Raw genomic sequence first — 19,081 nt, 5'->3', positions numbered from 1 at the left:
ATGTAACTACATCTATCCATCTATTTATCTGTATCTCTATCTATCCATTTATTTTTATCTATCTATCTACCTATCTATCTATATATCTATCCATTTATCTATATCCATCTATCTGTATCTCTATCTATCCATCCCTTAATTTTTATCTATCAATCTGTCTATCACACTATATTTTGATACAAAACTACAAGTGCTTGCTTGCTACTCACCAAGAAGAAATAATTCTGGCGCCCACAGGAGAAAAATTAAGAGTGGTTTCGTCCAGGGATGGTTGCCCTGGGAAATTATCAATTTCTACTTTACTGAATTCATCTTTAAAAATTAAAAGCTAGTAAAGATTTTGTAATCAGGAAAACAGTATTTACCTAAATAACCATTCTGATGGAGGTACAGATGATTGTTGATGGAGGGTGAGCCTACAATGAGGGGGACACCGCCCCCCCCAAGTGGCTGGTATAGTTGGGTCAGCCCTCCAGGATGGCTGTTTAAAGGTGGTTGAGTCAGGGGGCTCTGCAGCCATCTGCCTGAGCTCAAATTCCAGCTCCTCTGCTGTTATTTAGCTGTGTGACTGTGGGCTAGGGGCTTTACCTCTCTGTGCCTATTTCTTCATCTTTTTTTTTTTTTTTTTGCAGTACGTGGGCCTCTCACTGTTGGGGCCTCTCCCGTTGCAGAGCACAGGCTCTGGACGCGCAGGCTCAGCAGCCATGGCTCACGGGCCCAGCAGCTCCGCGGCATGTGGGATCTTCCTGGACCGGGGCACGAACCCGTGTCCCCTGCATCGGCAGGCGGGCCCTCAACCACTGCGCCACCAGGGAAGCCCTATTTCTTCATCTTTAACACGGGTGATGTTACAGTTATTCAGTACAGAGTGTCGTGTACTGGCACCAAAAGTCCTGTCACAGATGGAACATGCAGCAGAGGACCTTGTTCATAGCCAGCACCCCCTATAAGCTAGCTGCCACTGCTTGTTATTATTATCATTACTATTATGTGTATTATTATTATAGACTAGGGCAGTGCCAATTTGGAGAAACTGAACAAGTTTAAGAGGCAGAAATAAGAAGTTGGGGGACCTACTCATCCCAGTTTGCCGGAGACTTTCCTCATTTTAGCATAGAAAGTCCCACATCCCGGGAACCCTCTCAGTCTTGGGTAAATCAGAAGGACAGTTGGTCACCCTAAGGTAAATCTTGGAACCCAGTGGTTAGAGGGAGGAATCTCTGGCAACTTCCAGCTTTCAGGTCTGGCGAATGAGAACCCAGACCCAAGGAAGAAACTCAGGGAGAGGAACCATTTTTGGGGAAGTGGCCAAACCTGAGCGTGGGTACATTGAATTTGAGGGGCCCCTTGCTTGTCTGGGCGGGAGAAGACAGGTTTCCCTGTGGGGATCACGGGACAGAGGTCTCAGTATCTTATTCTGAAATATTTCGAACACACAGCAAAGTTGGAAGAATTGTCCAGCGAACAGCCACACACTTGCTCCTAGATACTGCAATTAAGATTTGCATATATTTGCTTTAGTATCTATCCATCCGTTCACTCATCTATCTTACTCTTTACCTATTTTAATATGTTGTGGACATCTGCACACTTCCCTGCCAAGGCTTCAGTGCTCATACCATTAACTAGAATTCGATATTTGTTTACAGTTCTTTTCTCTGATGTGAAATTTACATACAATGATATGTACAAGCCTTAAGTGTACACTGGGCAAGTTCTGATAAATCTCAGCTATAGTCATGAAAGAAAGAACTTACTCAACCCCCCGTGAGATTCAAAACAAAAAATAGAAGTAAATGGAGGCAGCTCTGGTTCTGCTACTTGCAAAGCTCTGTGACCTGGAGGGAGTGTCTTAACCTTTCTGGGCTTCAGCTTCTCATCTCTAAAATGAGAAGAGTAAGGGTGCCTGTCTGAGATCTGATTGTGGTTGTCGTGGGTATTGAACACGTGAATTCGTATAGAAATACTGAGGAGTGCCTGGCATGTAAGGAGTGCCTTGAGGGACTTCCCTGGTGGCCCAGTGGGTAAGACTCCCATGCTCCCAATGCAGGGGGCCCGGGTTCAATCCCTGGTCGGGGAACTAGATCCCGCATGCGTGCCACAAGTAAGAAGTCTGCATGCTGCAACTAAGAGTATACATGCTGCAACTAAAGATCCTGCATGCCTCAGCGAAGATCCCGTGTGCCGCAACTAAGACCCGACACAGCCAAAATAAATGAATAAATATTAAAAAAATTTTTTTTAAATGCCTTAAAAACACTTACTTATAATATTACCCAGTTGGAACAGTGAAAAGAATTACTCTTTGTGGAAGAAGAAATAAAGAGGTAAGTATATTGCTGAAAAATTTCAAAGATGGCCATCAGAGGAACCTAAGCATGGGATCTACACTGGTGTGGAAGGCAGGTGGAAGGAAAGGGTGGCTGTGAGCTAAATCCTGATCCACTGCTGCAGAAAATCAGCAGATGAGAGCTCCATTCACCTGTGCGTGATTAGAGGGAGAGGAGCGTATTCAGTATTCAGAATCGTGGAGATGCCCAGAGAGAAAGCTAAGACTTCATGCCCTGCAAAAGGTCTCATTTGTTTTAATCATGTGCATGTGCTTTTGTATTTTTTTAACGTGCTTTTGTATTTTAATTTAACTGGAATTTGAAAAACATAGTCAAGATTCTGACCCCTGCTCCAAATGGATGAACCTTGAAGACATTATTATACTCAGTGAAATAAGGCAGTCAGCAAAGGTCTGTATGATTCGACTTCTACAAGGTCCCTAGGGTGGTCAGATTCATAGGGACAGAAAGTAGGATGGTGGGTGCCAGGGGCTGGGGGAGGGGGAATGGGGTAATGCTTAATGAAGACAGTTTCAGTTTTGCAAGATGCAAAGAGTTCTGGAGATGGATGGTGGTGATGGTTACACAACAATGTGAATGTATTTAATGCCACTGAACTGTACACTGAAAAATGGTGACGATGGTAAATTTTATGTTATTTGCATTTTACCAAAGTTGAAAAAAAAGAAAAACCAGAAAAGCACAGAAGATAATCCTAAAACACCCCTCTACCATCACATGAAGAGGCAAATGTTGTAATTGCTTCAGATATACATTTTCCTTTTTATGAAAGAAAAAAAAAACTAGTAGAGATAAAGTTGAAGTCCTCTCCCCCTTGTAATTTCAATTAAAAAAATCCTAAATAGTTTACAGTGAGAAGTCTCCTTCCCATTCTGGTCCTCCGCTTTGGAGGGAACAAAAGTTACCAGATTTTTGTGTCTCCTTCCAGAGCTGGTTAATTGATTTCAGGATGGTAACCTTTTTTTTCTTTCTTAATTTATTTATTTTTAATTTTTGCCTGCGTTGGGTCTTTGTTGCTGCGCGCAGGCTTTCTCTAGTGGCCGTGAGCGGGGGCTACTCTTCTTTGAGGTATGCGGGCTTCTCATTGCGGTGGCTTCTCTTGTTTTGGAGCACTGTCTCTAGGCGTGCGGGCTTCAGTAGTTGTGGCACGCGGGCTCAGTAATGCGGCTCGCGGGCTCTAGAGCGCAGGCCCAGTAGTTGTGGCGTAGGGGCTTAGTTGTTCCGTGGCATGTGGGATCTCCTGGGACCAGGGCTCGAACCCGTGTCCCCTGCATTGGCAGGCAGATTCTAAACCACTGTGCCACCAGGGAAGCCCTGGGCTGCTAAATTTAAGTTGAAAAGTCATATGATAATTTGGTTGAATTAAGAAGCAGTATTGGAATGTTTAAAAGAACATATTTCAAACTCCTATTTATATGTTTAATTTTTAGATTTGTAACAACGCTAAGGACTGCAGAAGCATTTGCTTGGTGGAGGGATTTAAGATTAAAGAATCAAATATAACACTTTTATAAATGCCATCTGCAATATTTAAGAGATTTCAACCCACTACATTTCTAAATGGACCCAAATATGTATCCAATGACCTCTCTGAAAGTGATGGTCCACTTTGCCAGGTGTATAAGTAACATAATAGCTGTAATTGGAACCGAAGACTTAAGAGAAACTCTGTTTTTAAAGGTGTAATTTAAACTGACTGTATACTTGCAAAGTAACCACAAAGATGGATTTTTCTAGGCACCAAAGCTGCCCCAAATCCAGACACCATCGTGAGTTTGTTTGATTTGAGGAACGCAAAGACCAGTGTGGTTCGAGCAGAGGGAGCCAGGGGAAAAGTGGGAGGAAACGAAGGCAGGGAGGTAAGGGGTGCGTGCGAGTGCTTTGGGGGCTGCAGGGAAGAGGGTTTTTATCCCCAGGGAGGAGGGCGCCGCGGAGAATTCTGAGCAGAGGTGGGACTAATCAACAGGTTTTGCATAATTTCCACCAGCTGTTGGGCTGTGGACCACAGCTACGTGGTGGGTGCTACCGGTGGGAAAAACCGGATCCTGTTGGTTTCCCCCAAACCCGGTAAACAAAATCTGAGAATCTTGACCTCGGAAGCTCCCCGGGACCCCCAGCAGAATGCCGGGCGCCCTCCTCAGACTCTTGACCTGTCCACTGCTGCTTCCGCGTGGGCAAATCCTGAACTGCAGCAACGTCCTGCAAACCGTGTTTCCTTTTTGGTGCGCAAAGGCCCCCTTGTGTGGGGTGTGGAGGGTCGGGCAATGGAGCCAGCCAAGGTCTGCCTCACCCCCCACCCCAGAAGCTCCCGGGGGGAGGGATGAGTGAGCTACACGGGGATTCAGATGTTTGCAGGATAATCCGATGAGCAGCCCGCGTCTCAGAAAATTGCAAACCAGATTCTCAGAGGAGGGGTCTTTGGGCAAGTCTTGGTCTCCAAGGACCAGTAGGAGTTTTTTAGGAAGGCACAGTAAGAAAAGACATCCTAGGCAGAGGGAAGGGTATGTACAGAGCAAGGTCAAAACTAAAATCCTGATCTAACTTACCCCCCCCCACCCCCCGCTTAACTGCTCCTCTCAACCTGGGTCATGGGGTCACCATGTGAGCCCCACACCTAGTACTTATCCTGAATGTGTCTCTTCCTCTCACTCCCCCATCCATGGCCATCACCCAGGGCCAGAGAGCCATCACCTGGGCCATAGTTGTCTGTCCTAATTGCCTTCAATTCCTAGTCATCCATCCCAGTCCCAAAAGAATCTCTCTCGCTCTCCCCTGCTCACACACCTCCCATTGCTCCCTAGTGCTCTGGAGGTCAAGTCCAAGCCATTCAGCCTGGCATCCGAAGTCGTGGAAGACCTGGCCCTGCCTGCTCCACCATCTAGTTAGCATGAACAACACATGAACAATAATAACAAAAATAATAATAACAGCAAATACGCACTTTACATGCTGCCAGGCTGTGGGTCATGCAGTATAAAGGCAGTTTCAGGGAGTTCCCTGGTGGCCTAGTGGTTAGGATTCTGGGCTCTCACTGCCATGGCCTGGGTTCAATCCCTGGTTGGGGAACTGAGATCCTACAAGCCATGCGGCACGGCCAAAAGAAAAAAAAAAAGGCTCTTTCACAACAGCCTTATTATCCCCGTTTTACAGAAGGACATTCTGAGGTTCAGAGAAGTCAAGGGACTTGTCCAAGGTCACTAGCATGCCTGTGAACTCAGTTTTTTCCAACTCCGAAGCAGAGGCTTAACTCCAACTCTGTCCGCTCCATGGCACATCTCTGGTGTGATAGGTTTAACTTCTTTGCTATTCCTCTGTCTTAGCTCAGGCTGCTATAACAATACCACAGACAGGGAGGCTTGAAACAGACATTTATTTCTCAAAATTCTGGAGGCTGGGAAGTTATGGAAGATCTTGACACTAAGATCAAGGTGTCAGCCTATTCACTTTTTGGTGAGGGCTCTCTTCCTGTGTTGCAGACGGCTACCTCCTCTTTTTTTTTTTTGGCTGTGGCTTGCAGCATGTGGGATCTTATTTACCCAACCAGGGATTGAACCTGTGGCCCCCTCAGTGCAAGCATGAAGTCTTAAGCACTGGACTGCCAGGGAAGTCCCCCATAAGGGCTTTATTCTACCTTGAGGGCCCCACCCGCATGACCTCATCTAACCCTAATTACCTCCCAATGGCCTCAACTCTAAGTACCATCATATTGGGGGTTAGGGCTTCAACATAAAAATTTCTGAGGGATGCAAATATTCTGTCCATAGCATCCTCCCTTCAGATAGTGGGGCCTCATTCCCCTTGCCTTGAGTGTGGGTCAGACTTTAGTGAAGCACTTAAAAAAAAAGACAAACTTTTAATTTCGATACTCTTGTAGATTCCCATGCAGTTTTAAGAAATAATACAGAGATTCAGTACGACCTTCACCCATTTCCTCCCAATGGTAACATCTTGCATAACTCCAGTGCAATATCCCAACCAGGAAATTCATACAATCACTGACCTTATTCAGATTTTACCAGATTTACATGCACTGGTGTGTGTATGCACACGAGTGTGTGTGTTTAACTCTTTGCAGTTTGTCACATGACTAGATTTGTGTGACTACTACCACAGCCAGGATACATAACAGTTCCATCACAAGGGTCCCTGGCGCTACCCTTTTGTAGTCCCTGTCACCTCCCCCTGCCAACCCCTGGAAACCACTCATCTATTCTCCACGTCTACAGTTTTGACATTTCAAGACTGTTATAAAGTATATCCATTCAATGAAATATTATTCAGCAATAAAAAGAAATGAAGCACAGATACATGCTACAACACAGATGAATCTTTTTTTCTTTTTTTTTGCGGTACGAGGGCCTCTCCCTGCTGTGGCCTCTCCCGTTGTGGAGCACAGGCTCCGGACGCGCAGGTTCAGCAGCCATGGCTCACTGGGCCCAGCCGCTCCGCGACACGTGGGATCGTCCCGGACCGGGGCACGAACCCGTGTCCCCTGCATCGGCAGGTGGACTCTCAACCACTGCGCCACCAGGGAAGCCCAACACAGATGAATCTTGAAAACATTATGCTAAGTGAAAGAAGCCAGTCACAAAGGACCACGTATTGTAGGATTCCATTTATGTGCGATATCCAGAATAGGCAAATTTATTGAGACAGAAGGTATATTAGCGATGCCTAGGGCTGTTGGATTGAGGGTAGGGGGTGGGGTGCCAGGGATAAAAGGGACTGACAGCTAACGGTGCAGGGTTTTTATGTAAGAGTAATGAAAATGTACTGAAACTGATCATAGTGATGGTGCACAATTCTGTGAATATACTAAAAGCCATTGAATTGTACACTCTACATGGGTGAATTGTATGGTATGTGAATTCTATCTCAAGTGGTTTAAAAAGAGAGCATTGTATAACTGGAATCATACAGTATGTAATCTTTCACATTGGCTTCTTTTTTTTTCACCCAAAACAAATCTCTTGAGATATGTCCAAGTTGTTGCTTGTATCAATAGTTTCTTTTTATTTTGACTAGTATTTCATGGTTTGTACCAGTTTGTCTAACCATTCACCCCTTGAAGAACATTGGGGTTGTTTCCAGTTTGTGGCTATTACAAATAAAGCTGTTACGAACATTTATGTACAAGTTTTTGTGTGAATTTAAGTTTTCATTTCTCTAATATAAATGCCTAAGAGTGTAATTGTTGGGTTATATGGAAAGCACATATTTAGTTTTTTAAGAAATCACCATACTCTTTTCCAGAGGGGCTGTACCATTTTACATTCCCACCACCAAAGCACGAGTGATCTGGTTTCTCTGCATCCTCACCAGCATTTGGTGATATTGCCTTTTATTATTTTAGCCCTTTGAAAGGGGCACAGTGATGTCTCATTGTGGTTTGAATTTGCATTTTCATAATGGCTTATCATGTTGACATTTTTTTTTAAATGTGCTTACTTACCAACTTTATGTCCTTTCACATAAAATGTCTGTTCATGTCTTTTGCCCATTTTCTAATTGGGGTCTTCTTCTTCTTCTTTTTTTATTTTTAAATAGTTGAGTTTTGAGGGACTTCCTGGTGGCACAGTGGTTAAGAATCTGCCTGCCAATGCAGGGGACACAGGTTCGAGCCCTGGTTCAAGAAGATCCCACGTGCTGCGGAGCAACTAAACGCGTACGCCACAACTACTGAGCCTGCGCTCTAGAGCCCACAAACCACAACTACTGAGCCTGCATGTCACAACTACTGAAGCCCGCACCCCTAGAGCCCATGCTCTGCAACAGGAGAAACCACTGCAATGAGAAGCCGGCGCACCGCAAAGAAGAGTAGCCCCTACTCGCAGCAAGTAGAGAAAGCCCGTGAGCAGCAACGAAGACCCAATGCAGCCAAAAAATAAATAAATAAAATTTATAAAAAAATAAAAATAGTTGAGTTTTGAGAGTTCTTTATATATTCTAGATAAGAGTCCTTTGCAATATGTGTTTTACAAACATTTCCTCCCAGTCTGCAACTTGTCTTTTCATCTTCTTGCCAGGGTGTCTGGCAAAGCAAACAATTTTATACTTTTGATGAAGTCCAATTTATTGGTTTTTCCTTTCATGGATCTTATTTTTGGTATCAAGTTTAAGAACTCTTCACTAGTCCTAAGTCCCAAAGATTAGATTTTCTCCTTTTTTCCCTAAAAGTGTTATGGTTTTATGCATTACATTTTCATTTCATCCATAATTTGAGTTAATTTTGGTACAAAGTGAAAGATTTAGATAGTGCTTCTTCCCTCTTTCTCCCATAAATGTCCAGTTGCTCCAGCATTATATGTTGAAAAGTCTATCCTTTCTCCATTGACTGTTTCTGTGTCTTAAAAAAAAATCAGTTGGGCATATTTTTGTGGGTCTATTTCTGGGTTCCCTATTCTACTCCATTGTTTTAGGTATCTATCCTTTTACCAGTACCACCATATCTTGATTTCTGTAGCTGTACAGTAAGCCTCAACATTGGGCAGAGTGATCCCTTCTATTTTATATTTTTTCCAAAATTGTTTTCAGCTATTCTGTGACCTATGCAATTCCATATAAATCTTAGAAGAAGTTTGTCTATGTCTATGCAAAATCTTGCTGGAATTTTGACAGAAATGACTTTAAACTTATCTATCAAGGGGAGAATTGTCATGTTTACTATGTTGAGTCTTCTAATCCATGGACATGGTATGTCTCTTCATTTATTTAGATCTTTGATTCCGTCAGTATTTTGTAATTTTCAGGATACATATCCTGTACATGTTTTGTTAGATTTACACCTAAGTATTTAATCTTCTTTGTTGCAATTGTTAATGATATTCTGTTTTAAATTTTGGATTCTATTGGCTCACTTAAATTAAAAAAAATATTTTAAAATTGAAGTATAGTTGATGTACAACATTATGTAAGTTACGGGTGTACAGTATAGTGATTCACATTTTTTAAAGGTTATATTCCATTTATAGTTATTATAAAATATTGGCTATGTCCCCTCTGTTGTACAATGTGTCTTTGTAGTATATTTTATTTTATTTATTATTATTTTTTGGCTGTGCTGCGTGGCTTGCGGGATCTCAGTTCCCCAACCAGATATTGAACCTGGGCCATAGCAGTGAAAGCCCGGAATCCTAACCACTAGGTCACCAGGAAACTCCCACCTTATAGTATATTTTATACATAATAGTTTGTACCTCTTAATTTTTTCCTTGGGCATCTGCAGTCACTTTCTAAATTCTGCCATATATCTGGTTGCCTGTGAGTATTGTAATCCTTAAATCAAAAAGGTGAAAAAGGGAAAAAGAAAGAAACAAGAAACACAGATACTGTTCCTTAAAATCTCCTGGAAGCCACTTCGGCTGGTAGGGGTTGAAACAATGCTAGCCAGCCTCAGTGTCTGCACCTCAGTGATCAAAAGCAGTAATCAGCCATCAGAACATAGAACCCAGATAATTGGAGGACAAGGTCTTTTTGTCCCACCCTGGGTCTAGCAAGCCACACCTGGCATAGGTGCCACTGTCTCCAAAGCTGTCTGCCATGGGCTGAGTGGTGGGGGATGGGTAGTCACTCTTGCACTAAAGGCTGAAATTGACTGAAATTGCTGCAGTGGAGTAGCCAAGATTTCCCATGGAAGCCACTAATTCAAATAAGACTCCATCGTTTCAAAAGAGTTAACTTCAGAGAGTTTGTGGCAGTATAATTGTTGTCTACATGGAGAATCAGGTACCTGGTGCTTCCTTCTCCACCATCATCCCTGACATCATTTTCTACCCAGCTGCTTTTCTCTTTTCCTTTGGGCTGCCACTCGGCTCGCGGGATCTTAGTTCCGTGACCAGGACCAGGGATCGAACCCGGGCCCCCTGCCGTGGAAGCGCGGGAGTCCTAACTACTGGACGGCCAAGGAATTCCCTACACAGCTGCTTTGAATGTCCCAATATCTCAAAGAATCTCACTCCAGCGTCTCCTCCAGAATTTGGGCAGTCTATGGTATGTCTAAACTCCATAATCTCTTGCCCCAGATATTTGTGGGTCTCTAGTCTGCTGTGCAGCTTTACGAGCAGTGCCTGCTGCTTTTCCTACCTGAGAGCTGAGTTAGACTCAAGAGAGACCAGTGCCTTGCACCTGTCCTCCAAGCATCTCCCAAACAGGTTAGAACAGACTTACACAACAATTAGTGGGTAAGGTCTGCTTTGCTCACTACAGTTCAAGGGCCAGGTTCCTAAAATTGGGCAATGGGCTACTGTCACAGCCCAAAGGGAAGAAAGGCAGAGACCACAGTAGAAAGGGAAGATGTCTCTCAGAGACAGAACTGGCCAACACAAGGGATCAAAGACCCCATCAAGAGACTGGTCCAGCAGAGGTGAGGTCTGTCTGAATTCAAACTCCCTTGGCACCTAAGGCTGGCAAAAAATGTCTAGACTTAAGGGAGTTGGAGGATGGGCTTTGTAAAAAAAAATTATTTTATTCAAATATAATTGATTTACAATGTTGTGTTAATTTCTGGTGTACAGCAAAGTGATTCAGCTATATATATATATATATATACATATATACATATACACACACACATTCTTTTTCATATTCTCTTCCATTGTGGTTTATCACAGGATATTGAATATAATTCCCTGTGCTATATAGTAGGACCTTGTTGTTCATCTGAGGATGGTGTTATAGCATCTACAGTCCAGTCAGAAGAGACAAGCCATCTTTGTTATATTAATAAGGAGGATTTAGACTTCCCTGGTGGCGCAGTGGTTAAGAATCTTCCTGCCAATGCAGGGGACACGGGCTTGATCCCTGGTCTGGGAAGATCCCATATACCACGGAGCAACTAAGCCCGTGCACCACAACTACTGAGCCCGAGTGCTGCAACTACTGAAGCCCGTGTGCCTAGAGCCTATGCTCTGCAACAAGAGAAGCAACTGCAATGAGAAACCCATGCACTGCAATGAAGACCCAATGCAGCCAAAAAAAAAAAAAAATTTAGTTTTATTGGAGTATAGTTGATTTACAATGTTGTGTTAGTTTCAGGTGTACAGCAAAGTTATTCAGTTATACATATACATATATCCATTCTTTTTCAGATTCTTTTCTCATATAGGCTATCACAAAATATTGAGTAGAGTTCCCTGCACTATACAGTAGGTCTTTGATGGTTACCAATCTTAAGTATAGTATAGTAGTAGTATCTTATATCTGTCTATCTATATATAGTTTCAATTTTAGAAACATGGAAGATGGGTCTTGTGGGGTTGGAACACAGAGTCCTGAGAGAGGGAAAGAGGGGTGCATCTTGACTGGTGCTTGTTTCTCTGAGGAGCCTCAAGGAGGCTGGTTCTGCGAGTGATGAGAAAACTACCAGCTGGAGTTAGAAGCTGATGCTAGGACGACGTGCCTCTGCCAGGGTGAAGAAGTTGGTTTGACCAGAAACTGGAAGAATCAAGTCCCTTCTCCCGCCTACAGCCTTTCAGGCTCTCTGTCACCCTCTATGGGTAGCCTTTAAGAGGGAGCCTGCACCAAGGCAGAAACATGGTTTGCTGAGACCCAGTTCCAGCAACACACACAAAAATCTGTAGGGATGAGATTGAAGCTGAGAGACAGTAGCTTAATAAGTGATTCCTACTCTGCTTGAAGGATACAACCCCCTGAGGAGGTGGTAAATCACATATTTTCAGGTGCTGCTGAAAATTTGTGTTACAAATGACCTGCTCAATTCAGTAAAAACTCGTATGTGTACTGTCTTTTGTAAGAAGAGCATCCATCTGATCTTTTTAGCCCCTTTCCTTGCCCTGGTAAAAGGTCCCCTCTCCTAAACTCTCATGGCTATCCCTGAGTTAGCCCCAGGATACCAGGTGACAGGTAAGAGAAAGGAAGTAGGAGTTGAGGCAAAGGCCTCCCCAGAGATGTTTGTGAGCCATTCACACCTGGGGCCAGTGCTTGTCATGCCCATCCCAGTGAAGGCTCTGTGAAAATAAGGACCACTGCAAGGAGATGAACCTAGGGTAGAGTTCTGTCCACAGAAGAGGAATCGGTTCAGGAAGAGGAGACCAAGCATCCTGGGGGTAAAGGAGATCCTGGAAATAAGAGTGAGGAGGAAGAATGTTGAAGCAGAGAGTAGGTTTCCAAAGAGACAAAGGCTAGGGCTCCAGAAGGAGGAATAGCAGGGTCCTGTGGTGTGGGGGATGGAAGACCAGAGTGGGAGGAGTTATGTAGGATGGAAGAGCAGGGTCCCAATTGGATAGAGTAGTAGGGAAGAGGAGAGCCACTGGGTTTCAGAGAAGATGAATGAGATCTAGAACAGGAGCAAGTTAACTGTAGTACGTTTTAAAAAGTACTACAGAGTTACAATAACCAGGACAGTGTGGTACTGGCATAAGTTTAGACATATGGATCAATGGGACAGAATTGAGAGTCTAGAAATAATCCCCTACATTTATGGTCAATCGATTTTCAACAAATGGCCCAAGAAAACTCCATGGGGAGGGACTTCCCTGGTGGCCCAGTGGTTGAGAATCTGCCTTCCAATGCAGGGGACGTGGGTTTGATCCCTGGTCAGGGAACTAAGATCCCACATGCCAACTAAGCCCATGTACCACAACTAGAGAGAAGCCTGTGAATGGCAATGAAGAGCCTACAGGCTGCAATGAAAGATCCCATGTGCTGCAACTAAGACCTGATGCAGCCAAAAATAAATAAATAAATAAATATTAAAAAAAAAAAAAAGGAAGTCTGTTCCACATGGTGCTGGGGACAGTTGTATATGGACAGGTAAAACAAATGAACTGAGACTCCCTACCTCACACCATACATTAAAATTAACTCATGCTGAAATGTTGAAAAGTAAAAATATAAATTTAGTAGCAGACGTAGGAGAATATCTTTGTGATTGAGGGGTGAAGGAATTTTTTTTTTTGTGTGTGTGTGTGTGTGTGTGTGTGTGTGTGCTTAAAGACAAAAAAGAAACATCTTAATGCAAAAACCCCTGATGCTGTCATAGAGCCACTGTGAAGAACCCAACCCATATGTTCTCTACCTTGTGTTTGAACTGCTACACACAAATTTTGGTGCATGTACCTTTTGCAGTCCCCAAATTCCCCACCAAAATGTGGTTTCTCAGAGCTTACCTCCAGCTCTATACCTACAGGTTTCTTACCTCTTCCCTGGATTTTTTTGATAATTTCTCACAGGAATGATCATTCCTAACTTTTTTTCCCGTCATGGTAATGTGAACGCTTATTTTTGTCTGAAATCTTTTATACATATTTAAATCAACACAATAGTCAACTATTTAATTGCTGCAATCTGTAGACATATACAAAAGCCGTAAATAAACATCCCCCCTCGACATAGTTGGATACACTGTCTTTTCTCTAAATACCTCTCTGGGAACAAATAAACATAACATTATTCCTGGGGCAGTTAATGTGAGGAGTGAGGAGAAGCGCATCTTACAGTGTGGTACTTTATCCTTTTGGTATGGCGAAGTGTCCTCTGATACTAGTGTGTGTGAGTGTGTGTGTGTGTTTAATTTTCAAAAGAAACAGGCTCATTTACTCATTTGTTATACTCATTCGTCTTGTCTTATTTTCCAAACATGTCCATTTTATCTGATGGAAAATGCTACAGCTTTTACGAGTGGATTAAAGGTGTTTTAATTAATGACCGTCTGATGTTTTGACTCCTTTATTTTAACCGTGGGTTTCAGCATCCAGCTCATGATGGTTTAATGTCTGGTACTTTTAATCAATAAATGATAGGGAAACCCTAATATTTTCAAAATTCAAAGTCCAAAATCTGTCTTTTGATTGTAGCATTGAATCTATGAACATTTAAAGTAAACATTTTACTTTAAATAAGGAGGGACTTAACTTCTGTCACATTGCCTTATCATTGTTTTTTATTCCTCATTTCCTGCCTTACTGTATTCTTGGTGTTTAGGTGATTTTTTTTTTTTTTGTAGTATAAGGTTTAAGTTTCTTTCTTATTCCCTTTTGTGCATATTTTATAGCTATTTTCTTTTTGGTTGCCATGGGGGTTACATTTATCATCCTGAAGTTATAACACTCTAATCTGAATTTATGCCAGCTTGATTTCAATAACATACAAAACTTTGCTTTTTTACAGCTTCATTCCCCACCCCTTTCAGTTGTAGATGTCACAAAATTACATCTTTATACATTGTATGTCAAAAATATAAATTAATAATTAAAAAATGCATTCACCTCTTTGGACTTCCTTGGTGGTGCAGTGGTTAAGAATCTGCCTGCCAATGCAGGGGACACAGGTTTGAGCCCTGGTCCGGGCAGATCCCACATGCCTCGGAGCAACAAAGCCCGTGCGCCACAACTACTGAGCCTGCGCTCTAGAGCCCAGGAGCCACAACTACTGAACCCGCCCGCCACAACTACTGAAGCCTGCGTGCCTAGAGCCCCTGCTCTGCAACAAAATAAACCACTGCAGTGAGAATCCCATGCACCACAACGAAGAGTAACCCCTGCTCTCTGCAACTACAGAAAGCCCGTGCAGCAACGAAGATCCAATGCAGCCAAAAATAAATAAATTTATATAAAAAAATGCATTAGCCTCTTAAATTATGTAAAAAACAAAATGCAGAGTTACAAACTAATGTTACAATAACAGTAGCTTTTAGACTAATATTTGCTTTTTAAAATGTATTAGTTCTTTTTTTGTGTTTTTTTTTTTAATTTTGAAAAAATAAACTTGATTCTCTTTAACTATTGATGTGTGGAGAAAGACATGTCCTTGATAAAGGATGGTCAACTTTTGCATTTTCTTTACTTAGGGCAGCATTTCTCAGCCTCAGGTTTTTTAAAAAAATATTTATTTATTTATTTGGTTGTGCTGGGTCTTAGTTGCGGCAGGTGGGCTCCTTAGCTGCGTTGTGTGAACTTGTAGTTGCGGCATGCATGTGGGATTTAGTTCCCTGACCGGGCCCCCTGCATTGAGGGTGCAGAATCTTAATCACTGCGCCACCAGGGAAGTCCCAAACCTCAGTTTTTGTTTTTTGTTGTTGTTTTAGAATTACTTTCACATTATTTACCATTGTCTCATCTTATAAATATTTTTAAGATTTTATTTTATTGTGGTAAAACACTTACCATAAGATCTACCCTCTTAACAGGTTTTTAAGTTATGATACAGTCTTCTTATCGGTAGGCACAATGTTGTACTACAGATCTCTAGAGCTCATTCATCTTGCATAACTGAAATTTTATACCCATGATTAGCAACCCCCTTCCCTCCTTCCCTCCAGCCCCCAGCAGCCATGATTCTATTCCTTGTTTCTATATGTTTGACTATTTTAAATATCTCATATAAATGGAATCTTGCAGTATTTGTCCTCCTGTGACAGGCTTATTTCTCTTAGCCTAACATCCTCAAGGTTCAGCCATATTGCTGCATATTGCAGGATTTCTTTCTTTTTTATGTCTAAGCAATGTTGCATTTTATGTATATGCCACAGTGTTTTTATCCATTCACCTGCTGATGTGCATTTAGTTTGTTTTGACATCTTGGTTATTGTGAATAGTGCCACAGTGAACATGGGAGCTCTATCTCCTTGAGATCCTGATTTCAATTCTTTTGGATAAATATCCAGAAGTGAACTTGTAGTTTTATTTAATTAATTAATTAATTAATTATTTTTTGCGGTACACGGGCCTCTCACTGTTGTGGCCTCTCCCATTGCAGAGCACAGGCTCCGGACGCACAGCCTCAGCGGCCATGGCTCACGGGCCTAGCCACTCCATGGCATGTGGGATCCTCCCGGACCGGGGCACGAACCCATGTCCCCTGCATCAGCAGGCAGACTCTCAAGCACTGCGCCTCTAGGGAAGCCCTCATATAATTTTTATATAAGAAAAGTGTGTTGAAATATCTGAACAAAATTTTTCTTTATTTTCAGAAACTTCTGTTTTCCTTCAATATATCTAAGCGTAGGCACTCATAGATCTATTTATAAAACATAGAGGATAAACCATAACAGAAAAGAATATAAAAAAAAAGAATGTGTATATGTGTATAACTGAGTCACTTTGCTGTACAGCAGAAATCAGCACAGCATTGTAAATCAACTATGCTTCAATAAACAAACAAACAAACACAGAGGGAAAGTTGTCTTAGTAAAGTTACATTGCAACATAATATTCAGGAAGCCGTTTCATAAACATGCAAAAGAGCTTAGTATTTTCTGAAATCTCAGGACTTTCATTTTCATTCTTGAAGTAAGTTGTAATGGCTGGAACTGAAAAGCTCTTAATACACAAGAAAAGAAAACAAATGGTTACATGGTTTCTTTTAAATAGATTTTAAGCACAAGTAATAAAATTGTATATTATTGGGTTTCCTAATGTTGAGACATTAATGAATTTGTAGGATACATTTTACTTATTTACGGTGTTTTATTATGGAAAAATGTGTAGTTGTTTTATTAAAGATAGGGCTGGATGGGGAAGCAGCTGGGGAGATAGGACCGTAGCCCTTGCATAAAGTGCTATGTTGTTACGAGGCAGAATAAAATGTAAGAAAATGGCTAGGCTTTTGAAATCTGACAGATATGAATTTAAAGCCCAAATTTCAGGAAGGCCATTTACAAGTTATTTGAACTTGGCATGTTACTCAGCCTCCTCGAGACTGCTTTTTTATTCTATCCTAATAGCAGTACATATTTCACAGGGCTGTTGAAGCATTAATGACCGTGCTAAGTACTTAGTTAAATTAATGCCTGGTAAGTAGGAAGCATATAGTGAATGTTAGATATTATTATTGTTGTTTTCATTGACCAGTAATTACCAACACATTTTGCCTTAAGTACTACTACTATATTAGGTTTGTGTCTTCCTTATGGTTTTTCCCCTTTGCTCCAGCTCTTATTACTTATTTATTTCCCAATCATTTTTAAAATTTGACCTGTAGTTGATCTACTATATTGTATTAGCTTCAGGTGTACAACATAGTGATTCAAAAATTTTATAGATTATACTCCATTTAAATTTATTATAAAATATTGGCTATATTCCCTGTGCTATACGTGGTAGTTCTACTTTTAATTTTTGAGGAACTCCTGTACTATTTTCCATAGTGGCGACACCATTCTGTGTTCCCACCAACAGCATACAAGTGTTCCAGTTTCTCTACACCCTTGCCAACGCATGTTGTCTTTTTGTGTCGGTTCTGCAAATCATGTAGAAAACAAAAAGTGGAGTTATAAGCCAATGTTACAATAAAGCTAGCATTTATAATCACCCATGTATTTACTTTTACTGAGATCTTTATCTCTTCATACAGCTTCAAATTACTATCTGGTATCCTTTCATTTCACCCTACAGGACTCTCTTTAGAATTTCTTGCAAGGCTGGACTAGTGGTAATGAACTCCCTCAGCTGTTGTTTATCTGAGAATGTCTTAATTTCTTGCTCATTTTTGAAGGACAGTTTTGCTGGATAAAGGACTCTTGGTGAACAGTTTTTTTGTTTTAGTAGTTTGAATGTATCAGTCTTCTGCCTTCTGGCCTCCAAAGTTTCTGATGAAAAATCTGCTGATAATCTTACTGAGGATCCCTTGTAGGTGATGAATCACTTCTCACTTGCTGTTTTCAAAATTCTCTGTCTTTGGTTTTTGACAATTTGATTATAATGTGTCATGGTGTGAGTCTCTTTGAGTTCATCTTACTTGAAGTTTCTTGATGTTTATATTCATGTCTTTTATTGCATTTGGGAAGTTTTCAGCCATTCTTTCTTTCTTTCTTTTTTTTTTTGGTACTCGGGTCCCTCACTGTTGTGGCCTCTCCCGTTGCGGAGCACAGGCTCCAGACGTGCAGGCTCAGCGGCCATGGCTCACGGGCCCAGCCACTCCGCGGCATGTGGGATCTTCCTGGACCGGGGCACGAACCCGTGTCCCCTGCATCAGCAGGCGGACTCTCAACCACTGCACCATCAGGGAAGCCCAGCCATTATTTCTTCAAATATTCTTCCTTCCCCTTTATTCTCTTCTACTTATGGGTCCCCCACAATGTGTATATTTGTCCATTTGATGGTGTCCCACAGGTTCCTTAGGCTCTGTTCATTTTTTAAAAAATAATTAGCTAATTAATTAATTTTTGGCTGTCTTGGGTCTTCGCTGCAGCGAGTGGGGTCTACTTTTCGTTGCGGTGCACAGGCTTCTCATTGTGGTGGCTTTTCTTGTTGCGGAGCATGGGCTCTAGGCACGTGGGCTTCAGTAGTTGTGCCATTTGGGCACAGTAGTTGTGGCTTGCGGGCTCTAGAGCACAGGCTCAGTGGTTGTGGCGCAATGGCTTAGTTGCTCCACGGCATGTGGGATCTTCCTGGACCAGGGATCGAACCTGGGTCTCCTGCATTGGCAGGTGGATTCTTAACCACTGCACCACCAGGGAAGTCCCAGGCTCTGTTCACTTTAATTCAATTTTATTTTATTTTCCGTTCTTCAGACTCAATAATTTTCATTTTTCTACCTTCAAGTTTGCTGATTCTCTCTTTCATCTGTTCAATTACGCCTTTTGATCTCTTTCAGAAAATTGTTTTTTGCAGTTTTAATACTGTTAAGCTCGAGAATTTCTTTTTCCCCCCTAGGTTTATTTTTTCCCATCTTCATTGACAAATGAAGGTATAATTGACAAATGAAAATTGTAATCAGAATTTCCCTTCTTTTCTTTTTTAAAATTGAAGTATGGTTGATATACAATATTATAG

Source organism: Pseudorca crassidens, chromosome 3, assembly GCF_039906515.1.
Source record: "Pseudorca crassidens isolate mPseCra1 chromosome 3, mPseCra1.hap1, whole genome shotgun sequence".
NCBI lineage: Eukaryota > Metazoa > Chordata > Mammalia > Artiodactyla > Delphinidae > Pseudorca > Pseudorca crassidens.
The sequence above is the reverse complement of the archived record's forward strand: the minus strand, read 5'-3'. Positions refer to the sequence as shown.